Source organism: Cupressus sempervirens, chromosome 3 (assembly GCF_028749045.1).
Source record: "Cupressus sempervirens isolate cs-2001-9-10 chromosome 3, ASM2874904v1, whole genome shotgun sequence".
In the NCBI taxonomy this organism is placed as follows: domain Eukaryota; kingdom Viridiplantae; phylum Streptophyta; class Pinopsida; order Cupressales; family Cupressaceae; genus Cupressus; species Cupressus sempervirens.
In genome coordinates, this window is record NC_143120.1 from 281,844,098 (window position 1) to 281,853,732 (window position 9,635).

Sequence of the window (9,635 nt, forward strand, 5' to 3'; positions counted from 1 at the left end):
TCCTCCTAGACATGCAAAGATACTAGAGGTGAAACATTAGGCTATAAGTCTAGAGAGTTTTCCATCTGACTTCAACATGTTTCTACCTTCTTGTAGAATAGCTACTCCTCTCTTGAGGACGAGGATGATATGGAAGAGTTCTTACGAACCTCCTATCATGGAATGTTCAAGGTCTCACAAACCTCCCTAGAAAGTACTATGTTCGGAATTTCTGTTATAGTCTTGGTAATTTAGATTTTCTCTATCTATGAGAAGTTAAAATATCTAGTTTCATGCTTTCTTTGGCATGCCATGTTATTTCGTAGGATGGCATGATGTCTTCTTCCTAGCACGAAGCTAGCCAAGGTGGTGTAGTTACTCTCTTATCACCTTGCCTTCATTCGGCTATTATTTTGCATTATTTTGACCCCACGCATAGAATTATTTGGCTTTTTCTTTCGATTAAAAAGCATTCTTTTGGAGTCATTAATGTTTATGCTTCCAATGATGTTGTGGAAAGATCTTAGATGTGGACCTGGTAGGCGGACAACTTGCCTCTAGCTACTTGGGTCATGTATGGGGACTTTAATATGGTTGAAATGGCCTCTGACAAAGATGACATTCTACCTATTCACTGGACAGCTAGGGAAAGACAAGCCTAGCATTACATGCATAATAAATTGGACCTTTTTGATCCCAATACCATCCACCACTAGGATAGTGGGGTTTGGCACACTTGGTCCAACTTTTGAGCAGGTTTTGATCGCATATTAAAATGCCTCGATCGTGCTATGATCACTGCACAATTTTTTTTCTCTTTTTCTGATGATCAAGATCTACCTATCATTCCCCTACCAGATTTGATGTTATTTGACCACTATCCCATTTATTTTGTCATTTCTTGGCAAACAGTTGTCCCGAAGGTGGCCAAGTCTCAGTTCTTCCTCAACACATTTGTGTTGATGCATGCTTCCACCATTTTGCACATCCTACATGTCTAGAACTTGGAGCTATGTCTCCATTCTCAAAGGGGATGGATTCAATGGTGGAATGATGCCATTACTAGAACTACTTGATTCATGTGCATTTATGGGTGAAAGTTGGCTATGTTCCAAAAATGGTCATATGAAGCCAACATGCCTTCCCTAAAAAAAGCCTCTCAGGCCCTCACCCTCAATCCCTTTGATGTGGAATTACAGATTAAATTTTCCAAGCTTCTCCAAGAAAAAAAAATTGGTGATAATTATGCTACATGGGGAGCCCAAATCAAAGCCCATCTCCACTAGTTGCAGGTTGGTGACAAAGCCTCAAAGGAGTTTTTTCAAGCTCTTCATGCCTGTCATACCAATGTTGCGATTAAAAAGATCAAACAAGGAAATGTTGTTCTGTCTAGTCTCCCTGCCATCCTACAAGCATTTGTTCATTACTATGAAAACATGTTTGCTTCATAGGAAAATTTGGTTACTTAGGAGGAAGCTCTTAGAAAGTGTATTTTTGTTACTCCAAACCACCTAGTATTTGAGTAACGTGCTTTCTGTGAGCAACTTCTTTCCCTCTCAGACCTTAAAGAGGTGGTCTACTCCATGGTGGATGACAAGTCCCCTGGGTGTGATGGGATTCCTTGTGAATTCTACAAACACATCTTGGAGCATATAGGTCCTAATCTACACAAAGTTTATCTTGAAGCCTATCATTCTAAAAGCTTAGGAGCCATTATAAACAAAGGAAATATCAAATTCATACCTAAAGCCAGTGATCCAGAGGACATATGCAATTAGAGACCCATTACCCTTCTAAATGTGTCTTATAAGATTATTACCAAGGCACTCTCTCCAAAATCAAGCACATGTTGCCCTTAATTGTGCAGCCAGAGCAAACTAACTTCATCAAGTCTAGATATATTCTTGACAACATCATTGCTATCTAGGAGGGAATGGAATGGGCTTGCAAATCTAATCAGAATGCTATCTTTTTAAAGATAGATTTTGCTAAAGCCTATGATCGCATTGAATGGCCCTTCATCTTGGCTATGCTCCAAGCTCTTTGTTTTGGCTCTAATTTCCTTCCATCTATGGAGATGCTAATGCTTGCATTACCCTCAACAATTCACAATTTCAAGGTTTCAAACTTTTTCGTTCCATCAGGCAAGGTTGTTTGCTAGCTCCTATGCTTTATGTCCTTACTACAGAAGGTCTTGGCTATTTACTTGTGCATTCTATGTCCTCAGAACTAGTTCATGGCATTTCCTTTCATGAATCATCCTCCCAATTAGTCAATGGACAATTTGTTGATGATTCTTTTCTTACTCTTTTAGAGGATGAAGAAAACATCAATAATGCTTTAAGTTTCCTGGACACCTTTTGTCAAGCCTTTGATTCTACCATTCAATGGCATAAAATGTTCTACTTCCATCTGTCATTTTTGCTAGCTCCACCTTGGCTTAGCCAGTTTGAGTTGAAATGGTTTTCTCATGGGGAAATCTTCCACTTCCTTGGCATTGCTTTCACATTCCAGGCATCATCTGTGGAACTTTGGAATGCTGCACTAGCCAAGATTAGCAAAAAGCTTGACTACTAGATCACTAAGCTGCTCTCCCTCACTAAAAAATTCTAGATTTTCTCTAAGATTCTAGCAGCCACTCATGTTTATTACTCTTCTTGCTAGGCTCCATCCAAAGCTTCTTACATTAAGCTCATAAGATTGCTCAGGGATTTTCTCTGGGGCTCTAGTTCTGATCACCATGGCTTCCACAGAGTGGCTTGGGATTTTTTTTGTCTCCCAAAAGAGTTTGGTGGTCTTGGCCTACTTTCCACTTAGAAACAAGGCCTTTCTTTTTGTGCAAAATGGATTATTAGGGCTATTTTAGGAGATGAAGCTTGGAAGATTCTGGTTCGCCACTACATTTCCTCTAGCTTTCTTTTCAATACGCTTGCTTGGAAGGGAATTGGTTTCCAAACCCTTCTCATCATGCATAAGCCCATGGTCATTCAAGGTTCATTCATCATCAAGAGCATCAGGAAAGCCTAGGATGCTATTAAGCCCTAGCTTCAATGGGCTAGAGATAAATTCTGCAATGTCCTCTCCTTGAATCAATAGAACATTTGGTGTTCTCCCCTATTTGCCATTCAGGGTACTACCCTTGCCAAGACTCAAGGGGCCAATGCTCTACATTTTTTTAAACATGGCATCAGAACTCCTAAGGACCTCTTTTCAAGGGTCACCATGATTTTTAGGACCTGGGAAGATATGCAAGTACAATACCACCTTATCCATTTAGACTAGCAAACTTTTGACCTTCTGCTTTCTTCCATCCCTGCTCACTTAGTTCATAAAGTAATGATTTAGTCTGCTTGCCCTTGGTGTCTTGATTGGAAGTGGTATCTTGCCACTCCTTTTTCTAATTACAATCCAATTTTGCACAATAGATGACTTTTGCCTCATCTTTCGATGGTGGATACGCTAAACCACAGATGGCATTTGAAATCTTCTCTTTCTCAATGGAGAAAATGATTTGATACCATATGGAATGCTATAACCAAACCCAAGATTGTGCATTTTTCTTAGTACATGGCCTTCCAAGGTCTTCCCCTTGGGCCTTGGCTCAAACACATTGGGATTCATGATCCTAGATGCTCCTTCTATATACAACCAGAGTCTTTCTTGCATATTTTCTAGTTTTGTCAGTGTGCTAAAAATTATTAGCACTAGATTCATGATTTTTTTAAACCATTTAGACCTACATCTTTTTCTTAGCAATTGATTTTATTGGGTGACTCGCCCATATTTCCTTGGATGTTCACCCAGATTTGGCATACCTTCAAGCTAGAGATTTTGTTTCCTCTGTGGAAAGATAGGAATGCTATTCTTTTCACACATAATTTTTTGGATGTTAACATTGCTATGTACACTAAGGCATGAATTTGTAATAATTTAATTATGTAGATTCAGGTGAAAGCTAACAAAGTTTTACTCAAGGTAGTTCACCTGCAGGAGCTATTGAATCATTGGGGCAATGCTCTATGCACTATTGCCAGAGTTCCTCCTAATGCCTCAATGGAGACCTTAATTCCTCGTGGTCGATGTCCTTGGTGCCACTCGCACACCCCACACTCCCAGGCTTCCTACCACTACTCTGCCAATGGTGGTGATGGTGGATGGAGATGTTGCTTAGCTTCCCCACCCCATGGTGGTTCTGGTTGGTCCCCGACTCCTCCTCATGGATCTCATCTTGTACATTTTGGGAAGTGGCCTCACCTAGACCTAGAAATCTCTCCTCTATGGTTAGAGGTCAAAGATGTGGAGGCTACCACTATTACTACTACTACTGATGATGGCCAGATTGTTCTCAAATTGCCCCCCAATCCTAAAGATGATTGGGATTTTTAAGACAAAGATGATCCACCACCCTCGGTTGGCACTATTTCTATAGCCTAAGGTTGCCTTATATGGTTTTTTTTTATGAATAGTTTTTGTTTCTGGTTGTGGCCATGTTTTTAGTCTAGCTTTAGCCATGTGAACTCATTAATGGGGTTATCTTGTATCCCCCAACCCTTTTTTGTGAATTGTAATCTGAGTATATTTTATTAATAGAAAAGGATTTTATTCATCAAAAAAAAAAAATGGAAAAAGACTTTAATCCCATACCAAGCTTTTATATACAAACAAACTCAAAATCATTTCCAGCCATGTATATACAACTATTATTCCTCCAATCCAGTATTAGCAGATTGTTGATTCTTGAATTCTTATCTTAGTCAATTGATTTAGTTGAAAGAGTTTTCTAAAAAAAAATTATTACAACTACATAAGTTAAAAGAGTTTTGTAAATTTTAGTTATTATGATTAAATGTCGGGCCTCTATTTGACATTTGATTGGATACTTGATTGTATCTTTAAATTTTTTTCTTTCAAAAAGCTTGAATCAGAGCATAAAAAGTATTCTTGAATTTGGAATTATGTTTTGGACTCCAACCTATGAATCCTTTGGTGCATCTAAGTATGTGGAGTGTGCAAATCATTTTTGGATTTTCAAATGTCAATCCATGCATTTCATTCAAAATTATATTACAATTGTGATATAGTAGAGCTCTAAAAGGGATTGTATATTAGAATTATATACTTCAATTTTGTGCCTCTCATAAATATTTGGCATTTGGTATTTGTAAGTTATTAACAATTTTAGAATCAATTAAAGAGATTAAATTTCCACAATCCATAGCAAATAAACTGATATATTTCTGGATTCGATTGTGTAAAGATTTTTTACCATCAACATTTCGAATCACACCAAGTGATCCATCATCAGGATGAAGAGAGCAAGAGATGTCATACAAAATGGGTTGCAGAAGTTGACAGACTCAAAGATATAGGGACTAAGGGAGGGGGATTGCACGCACACCAAAAAAGTCAAATGGGGAGATGGTAGGATAGAAGACCAAAAGTGATAGACTCCCAATCAACAAGGGAAGCAAGTATAAGAGAAGTGAAAAGGAAACTAAAGAAATGGCCAGATGTAGGGCATGTAGCAAAAAATGCACATCCCCACTAAGAATGAAAAGCAAGAAAACAAAAATAAAAGTCAAAAAATGAATAAAAATGAAAATAAATTACTAAAAAGTAAGTTTGAAATACATATAACAATGCATAGAAAACACCACAAGAACAAACTGCTAAATAAATATAAAAATGAACATCCACCCTAAGAACAAACCACATAAAAATTAGAATTAAAATTAAAAATACCAATAAAAATAAAAATACAAATAAACAATGATAATAAAATAAAGAATTTGAAAATATGAATAGGAATAAACATATCTAAAGACAAAAACATGAATAAATATAACGCGTTAGGTAGAACACATGCAAATATAGTATATAATGAGTGTGTGTGTGTATCATTTTTGAGATATATATATATATATATATATATATATATATATAATTTAATGTGCATGTGTGTGTGTTATTTTTGAAACGATATATGTATAGACACATACATAAACATGGATGAGAATTAGATGTGGGCAGATATGGACCAGCGAAGGGAAAAGTGAGACACTAATACTAAAAATAGAAAATCTATATAGATGTAAACAAACAAATATATATATAGTTTTATTTATATTTATATATAAATATGCATATAGTGCATCAACTAAATACATACACATAAATGAGTAAATTATGAAATAAATATAAAGAATATATACACCTAATACGAGGAAAAATAAAAAAATAAATAAATAATAAAAAATGAAAAATAAAAAATATGTATGTATATATATAATGCACACACACACATTATATAAGAATTTTTTAATAAAAATAATGGATTGCGCAAATGTCAAACTGAACATACAAATATTAAAAAACCCAACCAAATAACTAAAACCAAAGCACAAGCTGAATGACTAGTGTATGTGTGTGCATGTGTTGAATTTAACACATGCACGCACACACCAACAACACCCACAATAGCAATCTAACCCTAGAAGCAAGGAGGCAAGCTACTAAAAACAAAGAAAAGAGGCAACCAAGGGAAAGAAGGAAACCTAACCGGTGGAGCAAGAGCGACCAAGCAAGATGGGAGAGAGTGGGAGGAGAGAGGTTACTACTCGCAATGATGGTCTCTGCACCTAGAGGTTAACATTGGCTGCCACGAGGGGTTGAGGGTCCAACCATCATCACGGTTAAGGTTGATGGGGTGGTTATTGATTTCAATGGCTTCTTTAAGCTTCCTTTTGAAATAGTTGTCCTCATTGGCTAGGATTTGCGTGTTTTCCAAATAGATGTGATGTTTGGTAGAGAAAGAATGCTCAGCTAAGGCTGATTTGCAAACCCTATCATGCCTAATGTCTGCAACGTGCTCTTTGATCCTAGTATGGAAAGAGCGACCCGTTTCACCAATATAAGGTGTCCCACAAGAGCAAACTACTTTGTAGACTCCTGAGTTAGAATATGCCTCTCTAGAGTCTTTTGAAGGCGGGACAAGGTTTCTAAGCTTGGATAAGGGTTTGAAAGCTATTCGCAAACCTTTTTTGGTCAAGATCTTGGAGATTTTTTGCGAAATGCCTTCCACAAAGGGGAGAGAGGAAAACAAATCGGGAGGGCGAGGGGAGGTTTTGGTATCACACGAGGAAAGGTGGAGGGACTGGGCTTGGTTGAAAGCTCTGGATATATGTCTATGAGAGTAACCATTAAGCGTAAAGACTTGTCGAAGGTGGTTGAGTTCAAGGCTTAAGTGGTCCTCATCACAAATTCTATATGCTCTCAGAGCAAGAGTCTTAAGAATGCCAAATTTTAGAATAGTCATTGTTTCTTATATTGTTCTACTACTTGTCAAATATTCCAAGTTTTTAAATATGCTAGTTTTTATTTGGTTATATGAGTTATATTTTTCTTATTAACAGTATTATTTTTTCTTTATCTAGACATAAATATAGACTAAGTAGAATTATATATTCTATAGAGATGGCCTGAAAGGACACTCTCGTAGGCAGTTATAAATTGTAAGTAAAATAATTCTATACAAACCTTCTCAAATCACTAGTATTTAATCTCTACAGTTTTATTTTTAGAAAATAAAGAAATTCATATATCTTGAATAGGTTTTTTTATTAAATGGACTATATTATTGTATATTTTATTAATTATAATAATTACTTTCATAATTCTTTAGGGAAAGAGCTGAAAGACCTAGTAAGAGAATCCTACTTCCTCATTGGTTACAAAAAGGAAAGGCTCTTGACTAGTCAGAAATAGAAAAGAAATAAAACATTTTTCAAAATATACCATATGTATGATATCTTGCCTACTAACCCTCCAAAATAAAGATAGCCCTCCATATGAATCAGATAGTACATAAAAAAATAAAATAGAAATATTAAAAGAAACAACATTATAGAAATATACTCAAAATAATAGATGTTTGAACTTAAATGGTGGAAAATTTAGACTCCTTTCTCTTTAGAGGAGAATTATCTTCATTCTTTTTTGGCAAATCTTCTATCCTCTATATTTTTGGGTCAAATCTTTTTCTAGTGAAATTAGGTATTTTTGGGTGAAGAAACATTTGTGCTTACCTTTTAAGATTGAAAACATAAGACAAATGGTTTTTTGAATTAATAGAAAAATAGTTGTATAAAAAGCATTTTGAGGGCTCAAAGTTATACTTCTTTGTATCTAAAGTTGCAGTTAAAGAAAAATATGAAGTTGAACATGGAACATTTAAATAATATCTTCCAAACTTAAGTTGACATTGTGAAGAAACACAAAATATTAAAAGAACAAGTTATTACTACTAGTATTGATGGAAAAATAATTTAAATGATGAATTGATGATGGTTTATGAGGACAAACTAACCAAGGATGAGATCTTTTAGTTATACAAGTTAAGCTAAATATTATTACCAAAGGTCACATAAATTTTATTTTTTCATAAGAACAAAAAATAAAGAAGGAATATTAATAACATTCAATAAAAAAAATAGTCAAAGAGGAAGTTTTTCTTTTTATAGAAATTCTTAATATTTGGAAAGGTTTTAATAATTCTACTCCAAGTTTGTTAAAAAAAAATTATCTCTTTCCTTATATCACTATAGACAAAAAAAAGCTAATATAAATAAAATACTTCTATAGAAAAAAAAAATTCTCTTAAACAACATCATCTGAAGAGAACTCCAAGTTAGATGGGTTCATTGCTAGTTTTTCTCAAAAATGAGAAGAATTTACTCAGGCATTAGAAGGTGCAAAAATTTCACACATAGTTTTAAAAGAAATAAACAACAATCTCCTTACCTTATTTTTCCCAAAAGAAACAGCATTGAGTTGGGATGAATTTTATTCTATTTCCTTTACAATACAATTTATAAAATTTTGGCTAAATTTATAGCTAGTAGATTTTAAAAAGTCAAACTAACATTTGGCTAATAGATTCAAAAAGGTTGAGCCCTAAAATGTCAACCTTAGGGCTCTTTCCCTTGAAGAATCCCTTCTACTAGAAACCTGGCCCAAAAGGAAGAAGTCACCTCAAAATATTCCCCAAGGCCCTATCCCTAAATGTAGGAAAATTGATAGTGAAATTATAGATGTAGATAAATAGGGGTTTGAGGAATAAGATAGCAAAGATGATAAAAATAAGAGTATATCTCTGTAGAGAGGAGGTTGAAATGCCTCCATAAGAAGAAGGAAATGAGAATGAGAAAGGACAAGAAGGACATGAAAGTGGTAGAAGAGAAATTGAAGTTGAAATGTCAGAAGACGGTGAGGACTCCAACACAAAAGATGAAGAGTGTGTAGAAGGAGAGGAAGAGAGTTATGATGGGGAGGATGAAAATGCAAAATTGGATAGATAGGAGGAACACATTGAGGTGGACTTAGGTGTGATTAGTCTTAGTCATGAGATTTTGACCAAGGATGAAGCCTAGAAACAAGGAAGTCAAAATAACACTATGGAAGAGTTGGATAAGGGGGACAATAAATGCATACTCTAGAGGAAAGGATATAGGACATAGAATCTAATTTAACAGGTCCCTTGGATAGTATGAAGAGAAAGAATGACTCCCTAGACAAAATGTAGAAGGACGAGGATGACCAATTTTGGTAGGGAGTGGGATTATGAAATTAGCTATGGAAAATAACAATCCTAGGTGCCA